The sequence below is a fragment of the Rhinatrema bivittatum genome, chromosome 1 (genome assembly GCF_901001135.1).
Source record: "Rhinatrema bivittatum chromosome 1, aRhiBiv1.1, whole genome shotgun sequence".
NCBI classification, from domain to species: Eukaryota; Metazoa; Chordata; class Amphibia; order Gymnophiona; family Rhinatrematidae; genus Rhinatrema; species Rhinatrema bivittatum.
This window is the reverse complement of record NC_042615.1, coordinates 418,351,890-418,377,411: the sequence shown is the minus strand read 5'-3', so window position 1 is coordinate 418,377,411 and position 25,522 is coordinate 418,351,890. Positions and strand designations below refer to the sequence as shown.

The 25,522-nt window shown below is 43.3% G+C and overlaps 1 protein-coding gene across 10 annotated transcripts in view; it reads right to left on the bottom strand.

The window, feature by feature from the left end:
* ZCCHC7 (zinc finger CCHC-type containing 7) overlaps positions 1-25,522 on the bottom strand; it is a 644,974-nt gene that overhangs the window by 346,810 nt on the left and 272,642 nt on the right. The window lies entirely within an intron of this gene.

Sequence of the window (25,522 nt, the reverse complement as noted above, 5' to 3'; positions counted from 1 at the left end):
CTGGGGTGTAATTTGGTAGAGGGCATCCGCACCCTACCGGGAAGGTGGAAGGGTGTTGGTACCTTATGCCGGAAAAAGGTTACGCAAGACAGACTGGCTGAAAATGGAATCCTGTCTTCCAGCTTTGTCCAGGCAATAATGGGCTGCAAATGTATGGAGAGAACTCCAGGTGGCAGCCTTGCAGATGTCAGGAAGCGGCACCGATCGAAGGTGTGCTACTGAAGTCGCCATGGCCCTCACAGAGTGTGCTTTAACACAGTCTTGGAAAGGAATGCCAGCTTGCTGATAGCAGAAGGAGATGCAGTCCGCCAGCCAGGAGGAAAAAGCCTGCTTACCCACAGGTTGCCCTAACTTGTTAGGATGGAAAGAGACGAATAATTGAGTGCTCTTCCTGTGGGCAACTCTACGGTCTAGATAAAATGCTAGAGCCCGTTTACAGTCTAGGGTATGCAGAGTCTGTTCCCCGGAGTTGGAGTGGGGCCTGGGAAAGAAGATAGGTAGTATGATGGATTGATTAATATGAAACTCCGAAACTACCTTAGGTAAAAATTTAGGGTGAGTGCGGAGTACTGCCCGGTCCTGGAGGAGTTTAGTGTAAGGCGGATAGGTAACTAGGGCCTGTAGTTCACTAACCCTGCGAGCTGAAGTGATAGCCAAAAGGAATAACACTTTCCATGTGAGATATTTTAGGTCACAGGAGTGAAGAGGTTCAAAAGGTGGTTTCATAAGGCGACCAAGAACCAGATTAAGGTCCCAAGATGGGGCCGGAGGACGTAAAGGTGGCTTCAAATGGAGCAAGCCTTTAAGAAAGCGTGTTACAAGGGGTTGTACTGAAATAGGGACACCCTCGATACCTTTATGGAAGGCGGCTACTACACTGACATGCATTCTAATGGAAGAGGTCTTTAGACCTGATTCTGATAAAAGCCAGAGATAGTCCAAGAATTTGGAAATTGGACAGGAAAGGGGATCAAGGGACTGAGAAGTGCACCATGATGTATACCTTTTCCATTTGTATAAGATTTTCTTGTGGAAGGCTTTCGTGAAGCGATCAGGACACGAGAAACTGAATCCGAAAGGTTAAATGGTTGAAGGACTAACCTTTCAACATCCATGCCGTCAGGGACAAGGTTTGGAGGTTGGGATGGAGGAGGCATCCGTCGTTTTGAGTGATCAGATGCGGGTCCCGTCCCAGAGGAATGTGCCTGCGGATGGAGAGATCCTGAAGTATGGGAAACCACACTTGGCGTGGCCAGTGCGGTGCTATCAGGATCATGGTTCCCTTGTCTTGACGGAGCTTCATGAGAGTCTTCGATAGAAGAGGAAGTGGAGGGAATGCATAAAGCAGACCGGTTGTCCACGTGAGAGAGAACGCATCCCTGGGCCGAGAGTGCTGGCTCCGAATGAGAGAGCAGTAATTGTCCACTTTGTGGTTCTGAGGGGACGCAAAGAGGTCTATGTGGGGATAACCCCATTGCTGGAACAGAGTGGTTGCTACCAAGGGATTGAGGGACCACTCGTGTGGGTGGAAGACACGGCTCAGTTTGTCTGCCAAGACATTGTTTACTCCCGGCAAGTAGGTGGCTCTGAGGTACATGGAGCGGGAGAGGGCTTCTGCCCAAATCTGCGTAGCTTCCTGGCACAAAAGAAAGGAACCTGTGCCCCCTGCTTGTTTATGTACCACATGGCCACCTGGTTGTCCGTCTGAATCAAGATTACGTGGTTCGATAGGCAATCTTGAAAAGTCCTGAGAGCATGTCGTATTGCTCGAAGTTCCAGGAAGTTGATCTGGTGTTTGGCTTCCTCTGGAGACCAGAATCCTTGGGTTTGTAAATTGTTTACATGAGCTCCCCAACCGACGTTGGAAGCGTCGGTTGTGAGAATTATTTGAGGATCTGGTGGGTGAAAAGGCAAGCCCTGTAGGAGGTTGGATTGAGTTTTCCACCAGACAAGAGACAGAAGGAGTGCATCGGTGATGCGAACAATGGAGGACAGAGGCTGAACAGCTTGGATCCATTGTGATCTCAGAGTCCATTGCATGACTCTCATGGCCAGGCGGGCCATGGGAGTCACATAAACTGAGGAGGCCATGTGTCCCAGGAGAATGAGGAATTGTCGAGCTGTTGCTGTGGGTTGAGACTGCAACTGGCAAGCTAGGGACACAAGGATTTGGACTCGTTGATGTGGAAGGAAGGCTTTTGCCTGTAAGGTATCCAAGTGTGCCCCAATGAAGGATAAGGTTTGAGATGGGATTAAGTAGGATTTCTCGTAATTGACAAGAAACCCTAGAGAAAGTAGTGTTTGAATTGTCAGGGTCAGGGAGGACCGAGCGATTTGCTGGGTTGGGGCCCTGATTAACCAATCGTCCAGATAGGGGTAGACGTGGACACCTTCCTTCCTGAGAAATGCTGCAACTACCACGAGGCATTTGGTGAAAACTCGTGGTGCGGATGCCAGGCCGAAAGGGAACACTCGGTATTGATAGTGATTTCGGCCTACTAAAAAACGGAGGTATTTGCGATGAGATTGAGTTATCGCAATGTGAGTATAGGCGTCTTTTAGGTCTAGAGAGCAGAGCCAGTCTCCTCTTTGCAGCAGAGGGAGAAGCGAGCCCAGGGTTACCATCTTGAACTTCTCTCTGTGAAGGTACTTGTTGAGAGCCCATAGGTCCAGGATTGGCCGAAGTCCTCCTGACTTTTTTGGGATCAGAAAGTACCTGGAGTAGAACCCTAGTCCTTGTTGTGAGGGAGGAACGGGTTCTATAGCGTTGGACTGGAGGAGAAGGGAAACTTCCTGCTCGAGAAGAACAGAGTGATCGGTGAGTCCCCACGCCTGCATGGATGGGGAGTCCGAAGGGAGAGTCAGGAAGTTGAGGTGGTAATCGTGTGCAATTATCGCTATCACCCATTGATCTGTGGTGATATGATGCCATTTTTCTAGAAAGTGGCTTAACCGACCTCCTACTGGTATGGTTGGAAGAGGGATTTGGCAACTGCTCTCTAAGTTAAAGTCAAAAACCCGATGCAGGGCCAGGTTGTGGAGCTGTTGCGGGCTTTTGTTTTCGAGACTGGCAAGGCTGAGATTTATGGTAAGGCCTCGCAGACCTAGACTTGGTTTGTGGGGGATAATACTTCCGTGGACGGAAGAAGGACTTTTTTGGGTCCTTCTTGAACGGCTGTTTAGAAGGTAAGTCAGAAGGAATGGATGAGAGCTGTTTAAGTGTCTCATGATGATCCTTCAATTCAGCAACAATTTGCTGAATTTGCTCACCAAACAAATTATCCCCTAGACAGGGCAGGTCAGAGAGCCTGTCCTGAACCTCCGGACGAAGGTCAGATGACTTTAGCCAAGCCCAGCGTCTTGCAGAGATGGCCGTAGCAGAAAGTCTGGTGGAAGCATCAAAGACGTCGTAAGCTGTTCTTATCTCATGCTTCCCAGCTTCAAACCCTTTATTTAGTAGGGATTGAAGTTGTGGTTGGAACTGCTCTGGTAAGGTATCTGAGTACTCCTGTATCTGTTTAAGAATGACCCTATTGTATTGGGTCATATATAGCTGATAAGAGGCTATTCTGGAAGTTAGCATGGCTCCTTGGTATACTTTCCTACCTATACTATCTAGGAATTTATTTTCCTTAGTAGGAGGTATGGAAGAATGTGGCTTTATTCTTTTAGCTTTCTTTTGAGCTGATTCTACCACAACAGAGTGGTGGTCTAGCTGAGGTTTCTGAAAGTCAGGTGCTGACTGGACAAGATAGGTAGAGTCAGCTTTTTTGTTTACTGGAGCAACAGATCCAGGAGATTCCCAATTCTTTTTTAGAAGGTCCAGAAAAACCTGATGAATTGGAATAGAAGTGATGACTTTAGGGGCATCCAAGAATTGGAGCAACTCCATCATCTGGTGCCTGTCATCTTGTTCCGATTGAAGCTGAAAAGGGACCAACTCCGACATTTCCTTCACGAAATTTATGAAAGAGAGGTCCTCAGGAGGAGAACGCTTTCTACTCCCCGCAGGAGAGGGTGGTGAAGGCAAATCATCGGTGTCTGTGGAGGTATCATCACCCCAGGTGTCGTAAGGATCAGGTTGCTGACCTGTAGGACCATGAGGGGGTTGGATACCCAAAGGCCCCTGCTGAGGCTCCGAGAAACTCGAAGGAATTGTCGGGGGTATCGAGAAGGTCCTCGATGGCATCGGTGCCGGCATCGGTGCCGGTGCCGTCATCGAAGGAATCGGTGTCGGCATCGAAGGTATGGGTGCCGTCATCGAAATTCTCAATGGAGCTGATGTGCATATCGCCCCCGTGGAATGTATCGGTGGCGAGGGACGACATGGTACCGATGGTACTACCCCCGAAGGGGGAATTCGGTACGGTGTTTCTCCACTTGATGAGATAGGTGTCGGAGACCCTGGTATCACCAGAGGAAGGGCAGTCATAAGCGCTTCCATCCGGGCAAGCAGCGGTGCCAGTGCTGCTGGAATCGGGTCGGTGACCGGTTCCACTCTCGGTGCCGGAGGAGTCTGGAACCGTTGCATCGCCTTGTCGATGGCCTCCTGGACCAGCCGGTCCAGTTCTACCCGGAGACCTGGGGTAGCAATACCCGGCTCCACGGGAGAGGGAGGCTGAGGCTGAGCCGGAGGGACCACTGTCACCGGTGGAGTCGCGGCTCCCAAACCCCGAAGGGGTGAGGGTTGCCTCGGTGTCTGCGAGACAGGAGTGGACGGTGCCACTTCTGGTCGAGACTTCTTCGGAGGAGGCTCGGACAGTACTGAGGTCGATGACTTCGATTCCTCGACGGTCCGAGACTTGTGACGTCGATGGCGATGTTTCTCTCTCCGATCCCCGCGATCTTCGGGGGAAGGGACGGGAGTCGATGGCCGCGGAGACGTCGATGGCAGGCAGTCACCGGGAGGCTGTTGACGATGGTGAAACTTCGACGGTGCCGGTTCCGATGACGTCGATGCAATCGATGGCGTCGGAGTGTGGGCATGGAGAAGGAGTCCCATTTTCTCCATTCTGGCTTTGCGACCTTTTGGTGTCATTAGGGCACATTTGGTGCAAGTCAGGACATCATGCTCACTCCCTAAACACAAAACACAGACTCTATGTGGGTCTGTGATGGACATAGTACGTGTACAGTCCGGGCACCGACGAAACCCCGACGCCATGGCCATAGGCCAAAAATTTAGCCGCGGGATGGTCGACTGCCAACAGGCCTCGAGGGCCAAACTCGACGGTAGTCGACAAAAACAACGGCAAAAACTTACCGAAGTACCACGGAGGAAAAATTTGAAGAGGGGAGACCCTGAGGGGCAAATTTTTCTTCAAGAAGTTAATTGAAGAAATTCCTGTCAGGAATGTGGAAGAGCTCCTTAACCGCGTGGTTACTGCTGCGCGGAAAAAAGAAGACTGAAGGGAAACCCCTGCTGGCTGCAGGGTTAGTGCCGTGCTGGGCATGCCCAGTAGGGGCCAGTCAAAGTTCCTGAAACTTTGACAGAAGTTTTCCGTGGTTGGGCTCCATCCTCGATGTCACCCATTTGTGAGGACAACCATCCTGCTTGTCCTGTGAGAAAAATTGTTTTCCATGTCATATATTTGATGTGGCTAGAGTCTAATGGTTCGAAAGGCGGAAGCATTAGTTGTTCCGGGACTATATTTAAGTCCCATGGAATTGGAGGCTTAGTCACTGGTGATTGAAGCCGGACCATTCCCTTCATGAATCTAGATATCAACGGGTGGTTAGACATTGGAAGGTTATTAAAAGAATCATGAAAAGCTGCTATAGCACTGATATGAACTCGCACCGAAGTGGTGGCTAATCCTGCTTCGTAGAGTGTGTGCAGATATTGCAACAATTGAGTGGCCGTGGATGAAAAAGGGTTTATGTTCTTTGGAGTACACCAGTCCAAGTAATGTTGCCACTTCCCTTTGTAGTTACGTCTGGTTGAAGGTTTCCGTGACGCAATTAGAATAGCCTCTAGTTGAGAGGATAAACCTAAGGGAGTTAGTATTTGCCTTTCAATCTCCACGCTTTGAGTTGAAGTGATTGATTCATGGGGTGAAGTAATGAGCCCCCTTCCTATGTCAGAAGATGTGGAAGGTTTTGTAGTGGTATCGCTGGATGAATGGAGAGTTTCAAGAGATACGTGTACCAGGGCTGTCTCGGCCATGCCGGGGCTATTAAAATCATGTCTGATACGTCCTGGATGCATTTCTGAATCGTTCGAGAAATGAGTGGAATGGGTGGATAGGCATACATCAAGCCTGGTGTCCATAGAATGAGAAAGGCATCTGGAGCCATCCTTTGATTGCTGGGGTAAATTGAGCAAAAGGTTTGGACTTGTCTGTTTGCTTCCATGGCAAAGAGGTCTATTATGGAAAACCCCCACTGTTTGAAGATCTTTTATGCCACCTCTGGATTCAAGGACAATTCGTGTGGATGAAAAATCCGACTGAGTCGGTCTGCTGTCACATTGTCCAGACCTGGAAGATACGTTGCTTGAATTGATACTTGGGCCTTGACTGCCCAATGTAGAATTCGTGTTGCTTCCTGGCAGAGAGTCCAGGAACCGGACCCTCCTTCCTTGTTTATGTAAAACATGGCTACCTGGTTGTCTGTATATACCATGAGGCTTGATCCCCGTATCTCATCCGAGAACGTTTGAAGTGCCATCCAGACGGCTCTTAGCTCCAGGAGATTGATCTGGTATGTAGATTCCTGAAGGGTCCACAGACCTTGAGTTTTCAGTTCGCCCAGATGTGCTCCCCAACCCTTGTTGGAGGCATCTGTGGTCAGAGTTATCTGTGAGGTGGTAAATGGAATGGAGCTCCCGAGGAAAGATTCTTGGAAAAGAGCCACCACCGAATATCCTCTTTCATTGTGTTTGTAATTTGAATCTTGGTACTGAGTGGCTGTATGTATTGAGACCACTAAGTTTTTAAACCCCATTGCAATAGGCGCATGTGGAGTCTGGTATGAGGAACCACATAGATTGCTGCTGCCATATGACTTAGAAGTTGAAGCACCTGGCATGCTGATGCTCTGTTTCTGTTAAGTAGGCTGTGTGCCAATGACTGTTTGTTCTGCATCCTGTCCTGGGGAAGGTATGCTCTGTTTGACTGTGTGTATGAGAGCACCTATGAACTAAAGTATTTGAGTCTGTTGTAGGTGAGACTTCTCGAAATTGATTAGAAATCCCAACATCTGAAGGCATTCGATCGTGTGTTATCATGTGTTCTTTCAGTGTAGATTGGTCCAATGCTACTATTAGCCAGTCATCCAGATAAGGAAATATTTGGATCGAAAGTTTTCTGAGGTGAGCCACCACCACTGCTAGACATTTGGTGAATACTCTTGGGGCTGAAGATACGCCAAATGGGAGAAGCTTGTATTGGTAATGTGTATTCTGAACTTGGAAACATAGATAACGCCAAGAAGACGGGTGAATTGGCATATGGGAGTATGCATCCTTCAGGTCGATGGAACATAGCCAATCGTTGGGCTGAATCAGCGGTAGAATATTTTTGAGAGAAGTCATTTTGAATTTCTCTCTCTGTATGTGTTTGTTGAGAAGTCGGAGATCTAGAATGGGTCGTAGGCCGCCCGACTTCTTTGGCATGAGGAAATATTGGGAATAAAACCCTTGGTGTTGCTGATGAAGGGGAATAATTTGTATAGATTGTTGAATCTGCAGGTTGTTCAGTTCCACTGTGAGGGGTGTGGAGTGGGATCGTATCATCCTTTTCGGAGGAATATGAGGAAGAGATGGAGTGGATTGAAAATTCAGAGAATAACTGTTTCTGATAAGGTTGAGTACCCACTGATCTGAAGTGATGGAATCCCAATTTTGGAGAAAAAATTGAAGGCGTCCTCCTATGAAAGCAGGTAGTGGTGGTGGTGGCTGCATCAATTTCAAAAAGAGGAAGCAGGCTTCTGCTGAGGTGTTAGCACTTGTTTTGTTGTTCTTTGCTGCCTGCCACGACCCCTAGCACCCTGCTGAGCTGCATTTCTCGGAGAGACATACTGTTGAGGCCTGTACTGCGTATAAGGTCTGTTGTAAGGTCTCGAATAATACAGATGACGGTAAGGATAGAATCGATGTTGCGACCTCTGAGAATCTGCAGGAGTGGTGAGAGATTGCACCGCTGCACTTTGTTCTTTCAAATGTGATACGATATCTCCAAATTTATCTCCAAAGAGATTGTCGCCCATACATGGAATGTCGGCCAACTTCTCATGGACATCCGTCTGAATTCCGCTGGCTCTAAGCCAAGCCATACGCCTGGCCACAATAGCTGAAGCAGACGCTCTTGCTGAAGATTGAAAAGATTCATAAATACAGCATAATAAATTCCTAAGTCCTTCTTCCATCTCCAAGAAAGACTGGTGTGGTGTGTTGTCTTCCGATATACACAGTGGACTCAGTTTTTGGAGTGTTTCAAATAGGTACTGCGTAGTGTAAAATTGGTGATGATGTGAGCATAGAGGAATGATGGATCTTTTTTCCAAAATCATCTAGGCATTTATTTTCTCTGCCCGGTGGAGTATTTGAATGCAACTTATTTTATTTTGCCTTGGACAAGGCTGATTCTACCACTATTGATTGGTGTGGTAGTTGGGCAGATTGGTAAACTGTTGAATTACGCATCTTATATTTGATATCAATTTTTCTAGAAGTAGCCGGTGATGAGAAAGGAGTCTTCCAAATTTTGAAGAGTAGGTTTTCTAACACCAAATGAGGTGGGAGAGTGGTGGGCTCTGGAGGAGATTTGAAGATCTTTAAGATACCGAGCATTTCAGCTCTTGGGTCAGGTATTCTTCCCATTTCCACTTGAAGAAGACTGCCTACTTTCTCAACAAATTTCGAATAAGTCAAGTCCTCCGGAGGATAATATGGTTCAGGTAAACCTTCTTGAGGGTCAGATGGCATACCTGTTGAGGAAGTCACAGAATAAACTGATTCCGGAGAACCTGGGCTGATGGGTTGAGTTGGAGTATCTTCTTTTGCTGGTTTTAGAGGTTCTATCCCTGTAGGCAGTTCAGGAGAATCTTCTGGAGAACACTGTGATGGTAATTCCTTTGTTTTTTCCAATTCTTGGAAAAAAGATGAGAGAATATCTGAGATTTTCGTCATAGTTGATGCAGCCAAAGTATCTTGTGGAGGAATGTGAATCTTTTGCTTTGGGATTCTTGTTGGAATTGCTGCAAGCAAAATATCTTTTGGTACTTGTCCCTTATGTTGACCTTGAGGAGGTATAACCGGTGAAGGTCGAATACGTTTTATTAATGGTATTTGTAATGAAGGAGAACGTCTCTTCTCTCTGGAAAGTGATGAGAGACTCACCAAGGAACTATCACTAGGAGAAGATCCTGATGTTGAGAGGCCTTAAATATCAACTTCAGAAGTTGAGAACATTTTTGAAGAACTTCTTGATCGTGTTATTTGTTTTGAAGAAGCTATATGATGTAACTTCTGTTGATGCTTGTCTGATACACTTGGTGATTGTAAATGCATTGTTTTGGCACCATGTGTTGTTGGAGCATCCCTAATCAATATATGCTCCGTAGGTGCATCGTGGGATAGGCTTTGCGCCGTATCTGCTCCGTGCGCCTTAGCTCCGTGCGTTGAAGCTGTTCCCTGCGAAGGTGCTCCGTGCTTCGCAGATGCTCCATGCCTCGTGTGACGCATCAAGGATGCTTCATGATTGCGATGCGCCGTAGACGCGCCGTTTCCGTGCTTCGTTCTTGAAGCGTCGTGATGCGATTTTGACGACGCAGATTTCAAAAAAGCACGCTCCGGTACTTTGCATCGTGGCTCACCCGCTGGATCCCCGGCTTTTGGACGAGGCCCTGAGGGTGTATGAGACCCTAGCCTTAATCGTTTCTTGGGTTGTTCAAGTCCTGCTGGTCCCAGCAAGGACACCCTCTTCAGGTGTACCTTACCCGATTTCACCGGTCCCAGAGAGGAATGTATGGAGGATGGTGGGGCCAAAGATCCGATGCGGAGCCTTTCCATCTTCGCGGCCCGGTGCTGCTGGGCCCTCAGCGACATCCTGCCACAGTCCCAGCACGATTTTTGATCGTGGTCGGGGCCTAGGCAAATGTAGCAATAATTAGAGATGTGAATCGGATCAGATATCGGATCCGATTCTGGTTCCGATTCACATCTCTAGCAATAATTATGTCCATCCGTAATGGACATAATTTTGCCACATTGACAATATTTAAATCCAGATGGCTTCGGAGCCATCTGAGATGTGAATTCTTGAGGGAAAAAAAACACGAAAAATCGTCGAAAAAAATCCAGTCAGAGAAAAAATTCACTAAGAGAAAAAACCCTGCGTGCAAACGGCTCGCAGAAAAAAAGAAATTGAAAAGGTGAGGGAACCGCGCGGGAAGACGACCACGCAGACGCACAGAGTTCAAAACTCTGTGATCAACTAAGAGAAACTCCACCTACCTGGGATCGCGGCGCTTCCCACACAGCATGGCTAATTCATCCTGCTATCGACAGGAAATAAACCTTTTACAATGGAAAAAAAATCAGTAGAACTAGGGATCACAATTTGAAGCTCCAGGGAGGAGGACTCAGAACCAATGTCAGGAAGTATTTCTTCACGGAGAGGGTGGTGGATGCCTGGAATGCCCTTCCAGAGGAAGTGGTGAAGACTAAAACTGTGAAAGATTTCAAAGCGGCATGGGATAAACACTGTGGATCCATAAAGGCTAGAGGATGGGAATGAAGAGTAGAGCCATGGGGAATGCTTGCTGGAATGTTAACTACTACCTGGTGATTACTACCCTTACTCAAAAAATCCCTTGCACGGTTAATGCAACCCCAACATTACTCTCTGCTTCAATGGCAAAGGGAAATGTGGAAAAGAGGATTTGCATTCAGATAACAACCATAAAGGACTGAACTTCACAATTTGGGTAAACAAATAAGGGTGGGGGTTGCTTATTACCCTAAACTAATTAAGCCTGATACATCACTTTGAATGCATATAAAGCGTTGCTCTCTGCTTCTACGGCAGGGGGAAATGAGGATTAGCATTCAGACAACAACCAACAAGGACTGAACTTCATAATCTGGGTAAACAAATAAGCGTGGGGGTAGCTGCTTATTACGGCGGTTAATACCCTAAACCATTTACATTCAGACATCATCCAACAAGGCATCAATCTGTGCAATCTGGGTAAACAAGCATCGGGGTAACTTGCTTGATGCGGTGGTTACAACCCTTAACCATAAGCCTTATGCTCACCTTTGATGCAACTCCAACATTACTCTCTGCATCAATGACAAGGGATGGCAGGAAATTTGAATCTAACAGTTACCAACAAGAGCCCTGAAGTTGGTGGTTGGCGAAACAGATAAGTATGGAAAAATAAGTGTAGAAGCTTGCTGGGCAGACTAGATGGGCCGATTGGTCTTTTTCTGCCGTCGTTTCTATTTTTCTAATCTTACAAGGATTACCATCTCCTTGTTTTTTGAGAAAGTGTGGAATAGAAATTATTTTTAAATAAATACTCCTCTCACCTTTGATTCCAGTCTTTCCTTTTTTCTTGAATTCTCTTCCCTTTTCCTTATTCTTGGGGTCTTTAATCTCCATGCTAACGACCCTTCTGACTTTACCTCCTCATTTGACATCAACTGCTCTATTGCCTCTACTCGCCAGCATGGCCACTGCCTTGACCTAGACCTCTTTCGCAGAATTCTCTACCTCAGTTCTTCCCCTTTCAGATGATCTGTTAATTCTCTCACTAAACCACCCACCCCAATAGCCTCACACAGTCCACACCAACACTTTCAGGAATCTCTAGGCTTTCAATCCTTGTTATCCACTTTTGTCTCCTCTCTCCTCTTCTCCATTACATCTTCTGATTCAGTTGATGGGACAGCTTTTTCTTACATTATACTCTCCCCTCCTTTAGACACTTGTTCTTCCCCTTATCAGTCCTGTAAGCCGCACCAAACCCCCAGAATTCACATCCTATATTCCTGTGCTGTTCTGCAGAGTGTCTCTAGCTAAAATCCCATGTCCATGCTGACTTCATATATTTCAAACTCATACTGACTTCCTTCCAGTCTGTTACTGCACTAGCCAAGTAAGTCTACTATGTCATCAGACAAACTCTCGTCTCCAACCCTTGCTGGCTCTTTGCCACACCCAATTCCTTTCTCAAAACTGCCTTCGCCTCCCACTCCCCCTTCATTCTCTGCCCAGACTATGGCTGATTACTTTCATAAGGCTCTAAAAATTAGTTTTGAGTTCTCAACCAGGTCACCTCTACTCCCCCTCTTCATTCCTCTTCCATTTTTCTGAAATCACAGTGGAGGAAACTTCATCTTCTCTCCTCCTCCAAATTCACTATTTGCTCCTCTGACCCCATTTCCGATCAACTCCTCAACCTATGTCCCCCCTCCTGCAGTCATCCCTTCCACCTGTCACATCCTTAATCTATCATTTTCCACTGCAAGTGTTTCTTCTGCCTTCAAACATGCTGTGATAACATCCCTTCTCAAAAACCCTCACTGGATCCTACTTGCTCTGCTAACTATTGTCCTATCTCTCTTCTCCCTTTCACATCCAAACTACAAGACCATAAAGGGGGAGAAATCAATTTAAGAGAGTGGATGTGTTGGCATCTGCTCCCAGAGCTCCGAGCCACTAAAGTTTGTTACCTTTTATTATGGTGAAATGGAAAGCCAGAAGCTTAGTCTATCCTGCACCATCAATTTCCTCTACTCCTAGGGGTCCTCTAAACTTTTGGTGGCTTGTAGGGTAATGCTGAGCCGCTGAGCTTGAGCAATGGTGTACAGAACGGAGTGAAGGAGAGGTTGTTGGACCCAGAAAGTCCTGTTGTGGAGGCTTCCTAGAGCTCATTGGAGAGATTACCTCCACATCAGTCTATGATGAGTAAGATGCCATCAGAACTGTGACCATCATTGCAAGTAGAATAACTTAAATCTCTGCAACACAAGGCAGCAGTTCAGTCACTGGAGCTGTGGAGCACTGGAGGAAGGTAGAGTTTACTGGCAAGTGGGGTGGCAGAGGGTCAGCTTGCCCTTTTGTTGGACACATGGAGGAGAGACTTGTTCAGCATTCTTTGGGTTTGGAGGCTAGAAGTAAGGGTCCGTTTGTGATATCTGCTCTTAAAATGGCCTTTTTGTTCCTCCTTCATTGATGCAAACTCCTGTAGCATCTCTCTGCGAGATATCTGGGTAATACTTTGCTGGATTGAAAATTCTTTAACTGGAACAGTGAAAGAATTATGTTTTCTTCTCAGAGAAAAGTTCTCAGATTGAAAAATCAAGACAAAAAAAATTCCTTAAATACTGCCTTTGTTCATCGATGTGAGAAAAAATGTCTTCAATACAAGATTTGCAAGTAATAATAATAAAGGAAAAAATTAGTCTTTCATATAAATTGGAAATGTTTGAAAATAATTTAGAAAATGTAATCTTCACTTTACTAATTTTCCTAGACGTTTATCTACTTCTCTGAGAGATATGTTCTATAAATATTTGAGGCACTCAAATTTTCTTCAGACTTGCTACCTCCAACAGTGAGAATCCAGTATCTCCCAGTCTTTAATATGCAAGCAATGGGAAATGTGGAATTAGATTTATTTATTTAGCACTTTTATATACCGATTTTTCAGTAACAGAATTACTAATCAAGTCGGTTTACATTCTAAACAATAACCACAAGAGGATGTCTTACAATAAACAGGTAGAATGAACTTGGATAAAAGTAACTGGGGTTAACAACATAAAGTAAAAGTTATGGGGCCTAATGTAGGCTGGAGTTGAGAACGGGTGTTGGGCATAAGGCTAGGTTTTTCATATTGTTCTCTGGGGGTTTCCAATGAAAGGGATTATAGGATGGAATTCGAATAGAAGCTGAAGTTAGGAGAATGCTTGGTTGAATAACCAGGTCTTGAGTCTTTTCTTAAAACCAATAGGGCATTGCACTAGTTTGAGGTCTGATGGGATCTCCAGACTGTAGCTCACAAAATAGGCCTTAATTTGAACGACATTTTGGAACTGTCCCAAGAAAGAAGACCTGTAAAGAACAACTATCTTAGTTTCTTTTGTTTCAGAGCCTGACAGGAATTAGACTCAGAGTATTTTTTTTTTATTTTTTTTTTTTAAGAAAGATGTTCTCTTTTTTGGACAAAAGATTAAGGTTTATCTGGATCTTTGTAAAGACACTATGGATAAGAGAAATAATTTTTTAGCATTACAGAGTAGGACAGTTTCTCTGGGTGGGGATTTTTTCTTTAAATCTCTAGTGAAATGTATTGTTTTCTATAATCCAGTTGGAGAAACATTTTGGATGAAAGATCTGGATAGCTCTATATGAATTTGTTTTGGTGATAGAAGCAGGATTATAGTAGTCCATTTTTTCCTAAATGTTTTTCTTCTTTTTTTTCTTTTGTCTCCTCCTTTTCTCTTTCTGTGGACTAGTTATGTGGCATGTAATTAATGGAATTTTTTTTTGTTTTATGTTATCCTAATTTTTGTTATTTGATTATATATTGCATTTATTTTTTTTCTTTGAGGTTTTGGCTCAACTTGAATATTTTGGAATTGCAATAAATAAAAAATTGAAAAAAAAAACTCAACCCAACTTTAATATGCTGTTCACCTGCACTGGTTTGACCATCTCAGTCCACTCCAGTCTGATTTTTGCCCTCTACATTCTACAGAAGCAGCCCTTGCCTAAGTTTCTAATAACCTGTTTATGGCTAAAATCAAAGGCCTTTTACTTTATTCTTATCTTCCTTGATCTATCCACTGCTTTAGACATTGTTGATCACCATCTACTCCTTAATACTCTGTCCTCGCTTGAATTTCAAGACTCTGCCCCATTTTGTTCTCTTAGCTCTCTCATCACACTTTCACGGTGTCCCTTGGTATCCCCTCCAATCATGAACTAGTGTGCTACAGCTTTCTATACTGTCCGTCTCTTTTCTATCTTAATTACCTTGATGTTCTGATCTCTGCCCAAATCTCTTTCTCTCTGTAGCAGAAATTTCATCAAGAATTCAATCTGATGTCTGACATTGTTACTTTGATGTCCTACCAACACTTTAAACTCAAGATGGAAAAGACAAAACTATCTTCTCCCCTCCCCAAACTCACTTCCCCTCTTCCACTATCTCTATGGATAACACTGTTATCCTCCCAGTCCTCTCAACTTGTAACCTTGGGGTTATTCTTTTGACTCCTTTTCTCTCCTTCTGTACACATATGTAAATAACTGCAAACATGTGCCATTTCTTTCTCTATATCACCACAAAAAAATCATCCCTTCCAACCTTCCGCTTAGACTATTGCAATCTGCTCCTCACAGGTCTCCCAGTGAACCATCTCTCTCCCTTACAATCTATCAAAAATTCAGCTGCTTGACTTCTCTTTCACCAAAGTTACACTACATAGGCTCTCTGTTTCTGCATACAGTTCAAGTTCCTCTTACCTACAAGAGCCTTCACTCTGTTGTTCCTCACTACCTCTCTTTTTCCTACATCCCTCCTCATGAACTCCACTCATCAAGCAAGTAGTTCCTATCTATGCCCTTCTCCTCTACCACCAACTCCAAACTCCACTTCCACTTTGCTGAACCATATGCCTGGAACAATCTTCCTGAGTTGGTGCATCATGCTCTTCTCTCTAGCCTTATTCAAATCCAGTCTAAAACCCATCTTTTTGAAGTTGTTTTTAAATCTTTACCTCTGATTACACTACTCACAGTCTCATGTATTTTAACAATTTTCTTAATAAATGAAATTCCCAAAGTCACTTTTGCCCTTTATATTTGATTAGATTGTAAGCTCTACAGAGAGGGACTCTCTCTTATGTATTCTTGTACAGCGCTTCAGAAGTTATATACTATTAGTTTGAATCTGATCTTAATTGAGGCCATTGGTCTGAAAAAGAGGGCACTCTTCCTCCTATAGGGATTTCCTTTTGCTCTGAGATTTGGACACTGTAAATAGTCATAAACTTGACAGATTATGAAGTCAAATCAGGTTTGTTTCCTTTGCAATCACATGGCCTAGATCTCTAAGGTTGAAAAGGATGAGACCGTGATTGAGGGGAGTGGGAAAATAACTTTTGTGGTAAAAATTGCCCCTTGTGGGAAGATGGATGGAACCTTCAAGTTGTCAGGAAAGGGTCCATAATTGCAGTCTAGAATGTCCGTAATGTGGAACAATAGTCTTTTATGAGATCCAGTCATCTTAACTTCACTGCCAGATTGGTTAATGTCCCCTGCACAGAAGGCAATCTGTTATGGACATCTTCCCTTAGACTTGGAGCCTAGCCATAGTACAAGTTTCTATGGACAGTGCTGATCTTTTAACTGCAGTGTCAAAAATATTGTATGTGGATTGTAATAGATGTTTACCATATTTATCTCCTGTAGATAATAGGCCAAAAAGTCCTCGTTTTTCTGTACAGAGAAAGTCAGAGTATTTGTGCAATTGCTGTATAAAAGAGCAAGCATATTGTACCATAAAAAGTTGGTAAGAAGTTATGCAGGCAGAAAGCATGTGTTTTGGGAATTTCCTGCCAAAGAGAGCCAATGTTTGTGGATCTTCTCCTGAAGGAACTGATGAATAAGTGCTTCACTTTTTAGATTTTACAGAACTGATTCTACCACCACTATAACAAGTAGGGTAACTGAGTCTTCTCATAACCTGGAATTTTGCATCCAGCTTTTCCATTTACTGGAGAGGTAGTGAGCAGGGTCTCCCAGATTTTCATGTGTAACTCCTTTAGAATTTGATATACCAGTACTACTATTGTGATTTTAGGTACATTAAAATATGATTAAACTCTTAGCATAGGATCTCTTGGTTCTGCCTCCTCCATGTTCAAGAGAACCAACTGTGACATCATGCTGCCAAAGACAGGAATGGAAAGGCCAACTGGAAGAGAAATGCTCCTACCAGAAGGAGGTGATGGGTCAGATGGTAGAAGCAGGATGTCACAGTTGGGATGTCATCCCTTATCAGAATATAATTCCATGGAATTATAACCAGTCTCCCATGAGTGCTCTGTCTCCAAAGCAGACTCAAACAGGGGAGGACAAGTATGTATTGGAGAGTGGTAAAGAAAGTTCCTCTTTTCAGGTGTGTTCTTAGGAGCAATTATGTGAAACTGGAGAAAATATATCACCTTCAGAGGTTGAACAACTAAGTGTAATATCTGTTAGCATGGAGTATTAAAACCAAGCCATCAGCATCTGAAACTGAAATTTAATCAATAAATGAAGAGACTCTACTATAAACTCCATCTGTTCCAAAGTAAACAAAATTGAAATGGAGGTTACTCGGTGCCCTCAGCATCAAACTGTCTGAAGCATAGCTAGATCTGGCAGATGTGTCAAACGCCTCGTATGCTGTTCTTAAGTGGCATAAGCCTTCTTGTAAGTCCTGAAAAGGTTGCGGAAGCGGGGCATCTCCGTGCGGTGGCTAGTAAAAGTTGAAGTTGTTGAGTACAGTTGAGAAAGTACTGAATGATATAGAGCTGGTGTTGATGTATACAAGAAACCAGCATTGAGTTTTGATAAATCTTCCAAACAAAGTCATCCAGAAGTTGTTGTCTTTTCCCTGTGGCATATTGGAATATAGCCTGTTCTTTTAGCTCTTCTCATTGCTGATTCTACTACCACTGAATTGTGAGGAATCTGGACATTAGAATAGTAAGAAGTTTTCTGCATCCTATACTTCAGGTCTAATTTCCTAGATGTAGAAGCAACCAGATGTGGAGTATCCCAAGTCTTGTCCATAAGGGCTGCCAAAATTTGGTGAGAAGGAAGAGCAGTTGGTTCAGCTGAAACTTCCAATATTTGAAGGATGCCCATTACCTCAGATCTGGGATCTGGTAGTTTCTGGTTTCTATATTAAGAGCTAATCCCAATTTTTCAAGGAATTTAGCGTACGTGAGATCTTCTGGTGGTGGAAATGGTTGGGGGTGTTCTTGTGAAGGGTCCGATGGAATTCCCATAGACCTGCCTGGAGATGACAGTGGGGAGAGAACCGGGGAACTAGCATGAGGGGAAGATGCAGGAGAATTCGAGTTTCATGGGATGTTACTCCTTGAGGTGAAGAAGGAGAAACGTGTGGTGAAGCAGTTTTTTGTGGGTCTGGAAGTGGTGGAATGGGATTTGTTGGCAATCCCTGGAAAAATAAGTAAATCTGCAGCTCTAACACTAAATTTTAAAAGGGGAAACTTTGATAAAATGAGGAAAATAGTTGGAAAAAAACTGAAAGGTGCAGCTGCAAAGGTTAAAAGTGTTCAAGAGGCATGGACATTGTTTAAAAATACAATCCTAGAGGCGCAGTCCATACGTATTCCACGCAATAAGAAAGGTGGAAGGAAGGCAAAAAGATTACCGTCATGGTTAAAAGGTGAGGTGAAAGAGGCTATTTTAGCCAAAAAAAATCCTTCAAAAATTGGAATAAGGATCCATCTGAAGAAAATAGGATAAAACATAGGCATTGTCAAGCTATGTGTAAAACATTGATAAGACAGGCGAAGAGAGAATTTGAAATGAAATTGGCCATAGAGGCAAAAACTCATAATAAAATCTTTTTAAAATATATCCAAAGCAAGAAACCTGTGAGGGAGTCGGTTGGACCATTAGATGACAGAGGGGTTTAAAGGGGCTCTTAGGGAAGATAAGGCCATTGCAGAAAGACTAAATGAATTCTTTGCCTCCGTGTTTACGAATGAGGATGTTGGGGAGATACCAGTTCCAGAGATGGTTTTCAGGGGTGATGAGTCAGACGAACTGAACAAAATCACTGTGAACCTGGAAGATGTAGTAGGCCAGATTGACAAACTAAAGAGTAGCAAATCACCTGGACCGGATGGTATGCATGCTAGGGTTCTGATCTATTAGTTAAAATTTGTAACCTATCATTAAAATCATCCATTGTACCTGAAGACTGGAGGGTGGCCAATGTAACCCCAATATTTAAAAAAGGCTCCAGGGGCGATCCAGGTAATTATAGACCAGTGAGCTTGACTTCAGTGCCAGGAAAAATAGTGGAATCTATTCTCAAGATCAAAATCGTAGAGCATATAGAAAGACATGATTTAATGGAACATAGTCAACATGGATTTACCCAAGGGAAGTCTTGCCTAACAAATCTGCTTCATTTTTTTTTGAAGGGGTTAATAACCATGTGGATAAAGGTGAACCAGTAGATGTAGTGTATTTGGATTTTCAAAAGGCGTTTGACAAAGTCCCTCATAAGAGGCTTCTACGAAAACTAAAAAGTCATGGGATAGGAGGCGATGTCCTTTCGTGGATTACAAGCTGGTTAAAAGACAGGAAACAGAGAGTAGGATTAAATGGTCATTTTTCTCAGTGGAAAAGGGTAAACAGTGGAGTGCCTCAGGGATCTGTACTTGGACCGGTGCTTTTCAATATATATATATATATATAAATGATCTGGAAAGGAATAAGACTAGTGAGGTTATCAAATTTGCGGATGATACAAAATTATTCAGAGTAGTTAAATCACAAGCAGACTGTGATACACTACAGGAGGACCTTGCAAGACTTGAAGATTGGGCATCCAAATGGCAGATGAAATTTAATGTGGACAAGTGCAAGGTGTTGCATATAGGGAAAAATAACCATTGCTGTAGTTACACGATGTTGGGTTCCATATTAGGAGCTACCACCCAGAAAAAGATCTAGGCATCATAGTGGATAATACTTTAAAATCGCTGGCTCAGTGTGCTGCAGCAGTCAAAAAAGCAAATAGAATGTTAGGAATTATTAGGAAGAGAATGGTTAATAGAACAGAAAATGTCATAATGCCTCTATATCGCTCCATGGTGAGACCACACCTTGAATACTGTGTACAATTCTGGTCGCTGCATCTCAAAAAAGATATAGTTGCGATGGAGAAGGTACAGAGAAGGGCAACCAAAATGATAAAGGGGATGGAACAGCTTCCCTATGAGGAAAGGCTGAAGAGGTAAGGGCTGTTCAGCTTGGAGAAGAGATGGCTGAGGGGGGATATGATAGAGGTCTTTAAGATCATGAGAGGTCTTGAACGAGTAGATGTGATTCGGTTATTTTCACTTTCAAATAATAGAAGAACTAGGGGACATTCCATGAAGTTATCAAGTAGCACATTTAAGACTAATCGGAGAAAATTCTTTTTCACTCAACACACAATAAAGCTCTGGAATTTCTTGCCAGAGGATGTGATTAGTGCAGTTAGTATAGCTGGGTTCAAAAAAGGTTTGGATAAGTTCCTGGAGGAGAAGTCCATTAATGGCTATTAATCAATTTTACTTAGGGAATAGCCACTGCTATTGATTGCATCAGTAGCATGGGATCTTCTTAGTGTTTGGGTAATTGCCAGGTTCTTGTGGCCTGGTTTTGGCCTCTGTTGGAAACAGGATGCTGTGCTTGATGGACCTTTGGTCTGACCCAGCATGGCAATTTCTTATGTTCTTAAAATGTTGTAATAGAGTAGAGATCTGAGACATTGTTTCCTGGGCCGATGGACACTGAGGTGTAGTAGGTCCCATGGCAGCTGTGCATGACTGTTTGATGGGCATCTTGGGAAGCAGAGAATGTGGAGATCTTGGTCTCTCCGAGAGTGGTGAAGAAGGGGGACAATTTCTGGTGAGGAGTCCCAATTACCCACTGGTTCGTCTATGATTATATCTGAGAATACTGAAGAGGGGGAGTGGTGGCTCCCCTGTGGAGATGTGGGATGTTGAGTGGTGGATCTTGAAGAAGAGGGTGCTCCAGATGGAGGTGTTCTGTGTCTCGTCTTTGAATAAGACTTACGTGGTACATCGACCAGTTTTCTTTTTGAAATCTGCTTCTCTGGATGAGACTGAGAAGGTTTCTTGTTTTATGAGTCAGGTGCATTTTTTTTTCCTTTGGTGCGGAGTGCGTCGTAGGGATAGACGCTTTTAAAGGTATCAACATATGCGTCGGTTGCATCGTCCAAGGCAAAACGGAAAGGAGCGACGCAGGGTCTGATGATGCATGCGCCATGCTCGGCGCGGTGCTCGACGCACGAGGTGCGGACGCAGACGCAGTCTTCGGCGTATGGTTCTCTGAAGCCGAATGTGAGCATTGTGGAGCCTCGGACCAGGGTTTCTTCTTACCCAGAGAGGACTTGTAGATCTTTTATCAGCAGGAGAGGGGGCATACGATGAGAAATGCCTCAATCTCTCCATTTTTTCTGCCCGTTGGCATCTAGCCTGCGGGGACATCCTGCCGCAGTCTTTACAAATGGTCTGGTCATGGTCAGGACCGAGACATAAATAACAATGATTATGTCCATCGGTCACCGACATAATTTTCCCACAGGAACAATACTTGAATCCTGGTATCTTCAGCATGTTGATGGTTCTTCTTTCTTTTTCTTTTTTTTTGTTTTCTGAGGAGTTGGAGAGAGTAGGAAAATATCAGTCTGTGAAGTACCGCGGAAAACTAAACTGAGGAGACGGCTTGAGGAGCACAGGAATGCTGGTGCATGAGCATTTCAAAGCTCTTCGAGCTGAGAGTAAGCTCCGCCTCGTGACACCATGGATGACGTCACCCACGCTGCATAGCTAAATGCCCTGCTGATTGACAGAAAAATGAAGAGATTCTACTATAAAATCCATCTGTTCCGAAGTAAACAAAATTGAAATGGAGGTTACTTGGTGCCCTCAGCATCAAACTGTCTTAAGCATAGCTAGTTGCCAAGTTAGTAGATCATGTATCATTTTTTCTAAATTCTTTTCGTAAATAACTTCAGATACAGCTTCAGAGTAGTTGCTGAGTATAGTATATCCTCTTGTGCTACAAATACAGAGTTCTTATATGAAAAAGAAATGGGTTAGGTAGATTTAGAGGTATGGGAGACATTATTGATATGCTTGAATTGATAAGGTCTTCTGTCTGGGCCTCTCAGGAGAATTAGAGGAGAGCAGAATGGTTAGAGAAGTGGGCAGAAAACCAGGGAAGCTGGGGTTTAAATCCTGCTTCTCCCACTACACTCCTTAGAACCTTGGGCAAGTAATTTTACCCTCTATTACCTCAGGTACAAAGAAATGGTTAGCCTTCTGGGGAACCACTACAACATTCTATTTAGACATTGTTGTGATTGCTATCTCTTCACCGGCAAACATATCTCCTGTTGTTTTGGGAGACCAAGAGAACAACAAAGTGGCTTTGCAGAGTCTGCATGCACACAGGAGTTATAGACAATTCTCAGCAGTTTCTGCAAATGTTTTCTTTTGCTCTCTTGCAGCAGTTGGCATCTCTTAACTTCAACCTTTTGTTCATGGACATAGCATGAATTGTCTTCGTTCTATAGAATTGTACCTGAAATATAGTGTCATGTATAAGGTGCAATACATAATTCAGCAGAACCAAAACCAACATCACAGCCTTATCCATACCCCTGTGAGGGTCTAGGCCCAAGAAAAATACTTTGGGCCTGGGAATATCAATAATGGTTTATGAGGCGGAGCCCAGAACCCTGTCTTCCTGATAAAGGGGCAGAATACAGAATACATATAGAAAAATACCTATACTGAGAGTCTGTCTGCAAAGCCAACATCTTGCTAACTAATAATGAATAAGGAAAGTTCCTTTTCCTTCTTAGCTTGCAGAAAATTAGGGACTGAGCCTCAGTTCTAGAATCAATCCCCCATGTATAACAGTGTTTCCTATGGAAAAGGATTTCAACTTAAAACATGATTTTCAGGAACCTATTGTGGCTTAAATCCAAGGAAGGACTGTACTAACAATTAAAACTGAGTTATGAACCTACAAATCAACAATGGTAATCAAATTAAATCATTTATAAGTATTAAAAACACATCAATATGTTTCATACAGATTTAGATTCACCAAGCCTATGAGTAACGAAGATTCTTAGGAACAGTGTGACTTCACAAATTTCAGAACAGAAGTTTGCAGAGACCTATAATGGTGCTTCCCTGTTTTGATTTTTGCAAAAAAAAAAAAAAAAATTCTTAATAGACTTTATTAAAACATAGTTCTTATATTCTTAAGGAGAGGAACTAATACACAACAAACTCCAGATTGTGATAATGTGGACAATAGCTTTCTGAAATGTATGAAGCTCATCAGAAAGATTCAGCTTCCCTTAAAACTATGTGATTATTGACATAAGAACATAACAAAATGCCATACTGGGTCAGACCAAGGGTCCATCAAGCCCAGCATCCTGTTTCCAACAGTGGCCAATCCAGGCCATAAGAACCTGGCAAGTACCCAAAAACTAAGTCTATTCCATGTAACCATTGCTAATGGCAGTGGCTATTCTCTAAGTGAACTTAATAGCAGGTAATGGACTTCTCCTCCAAGAACTTATCCAATCCTTTTTTAAACACAGCTATACTAACTGCACGAACCACATTCTCTGGCAACAAATTCCAGAGTTTAATTGTGCGTTGAGTAAAAAAGAACTTTCTCCGATTAGTTTTAAATGTGCCCCATGCTAACTTCATGGAGTGCCCCCTAGTCTTTCTACTATCCGAAAGAGTAAATAACCGATTCACATCTACCCGTTCTAGACCTCTCATGATTTTAAACACCTCTATCATATCCCCCCTCAGTCATCTCTTCTCCAAGCTGAAAAGTCCTAACCTCTTTAGTCTTTCCTCATATGGGGAGTTGTTCCATTCCCCTTATCATTTTGGTAGCCCTTCTCTGTACCTTCTCCATCGCAATTATATCTTTTTTGAGATGCGGCAACCAGAATTGTACACAGTATTCAAGGTGCGGTCTCACCATGGAGCGATACAGAGGCATTATGACATTTTCCGTTTTATTCATCATTCCTTTTCTAATAATTCCCAACATTCTGTTTGCTTTTTTGACTGCCGCAGCACACTGCACCGACGATTTCAATGTGTTATCCACTATGACACCTAGATCTCTTTCTTGGGTTGTAGCACCTAATATGGAACCCAACATTGTGTAATTATAGCATGGGTTATTTTTCCCTATATGCATCACCTTGCACTTATCCACATTAAATTTCATCTGCCATTTGGATGCCCAATTTTCCAGTCTCACAAGGTCTTCCTGCAATTTATCACAATCTGCTTGTGATTTAACTACTCTGAACAATTTTGTGTCATCTGCAAATTTGATTATCTCACTCGTCGTATTTCTTTCCAGATCATTTATAAATATATTGAACAGTAAGGGTCCCAATACAGATCCCTGAGGCACTCCACTGTCCACTCCCTTCCACTGAGAAAATTGCCCATTCAATCCTACTCTCTGTTTCCTGTCTTTTAGCCAGTTTGCAATCCACGAAAGGACATAGCCACCTATCCCATGACTTTTTACTTTTCCTAGAAGCCTCTCATGAGGAACTTTGTCAAACGCCTTCTGAAAATCCAAGTATACTATATCTACTGGTTCACCTTTATCCACATGTTTATTAACTCCTTCAAAAAAGTGAAGCAGATTTGTGAGGCAAGACTTGCCCTGGGTAAAGCCATGCTGACTTTGTTCCATTAAACCATGTCTTTCTATATGTTCTGTGATTTTGATGTTTAGAACACTTTCCACTATTTTTCCTGGCACTGAAGTCAGGCTAACCGGTCTGTAGTTTCCCGGATCGCCCCTGGAGCCCTTTTTAAATATTGGGGTTACATTTGCTATCCTCCAGTCTTCAGGTACAATGGATGATTTTAATGATAAGTTACAAATTTTTACTAATAGGTCTGAAATTTCATTTTTTAGTTCCTTCAGAACTCTGGGGTGTATACCATCCGGTCCAGGTGATTTACAACTCTTCAGTTTGTCAATCAGGCCTACCACATCTTCTAGATTCACCGTGATTTGATTCAGTCCATCTGAATCATTACCCATGAAAACCTTCTCCATTACGGGTACCTCCCCAACATCCTCTTCAGTAAACACCGAAGCAAAGAAATCATTTAATCTTTCCGCGATGGCCTTATCTTCTCTAAGTGCCCCTTTAACCCCTCGATCATCTAACGGTCCAACTGACTCCCTCACAGGCTTTCTGCTTCGGATATATTTAAAAAAGATTTTACTGTGAGTTTTTGCCTCTACAGCCAACTTCTTTTCAAATTCTCTCTTAGCCTGTCTTATCAATGTCTTACATTTAACTTGCCAATGTTTATGCTTTATCCTATTTTCTTCTGTTGGATCCTTCTTCCAATTTTTGAATGAAGATCTTTTGGCTAAAATAGCTTCTTTCACCTCCCCTTTTAACCATGCCGGTAATCGTTTTGCCTTCTTTCCACCTTTCTTAATGTGTGGAATACATCTGGACTGTGCTTCTAGAATGGTATTTTTTAACAATGACCATGCCTCTTGGACATTTTTTACTTTTGTAGCTGCTCCTTTCAGTTTTTTTCTAACAATTTTTCTCATTTTATCAAAGTTTCCCTTTTGAAAGTTTAGCACGAGAGCCTTGGATTTGCACACTGTTCCTTTTCCAGTCATTAAATCAAATTTGATCATATTAT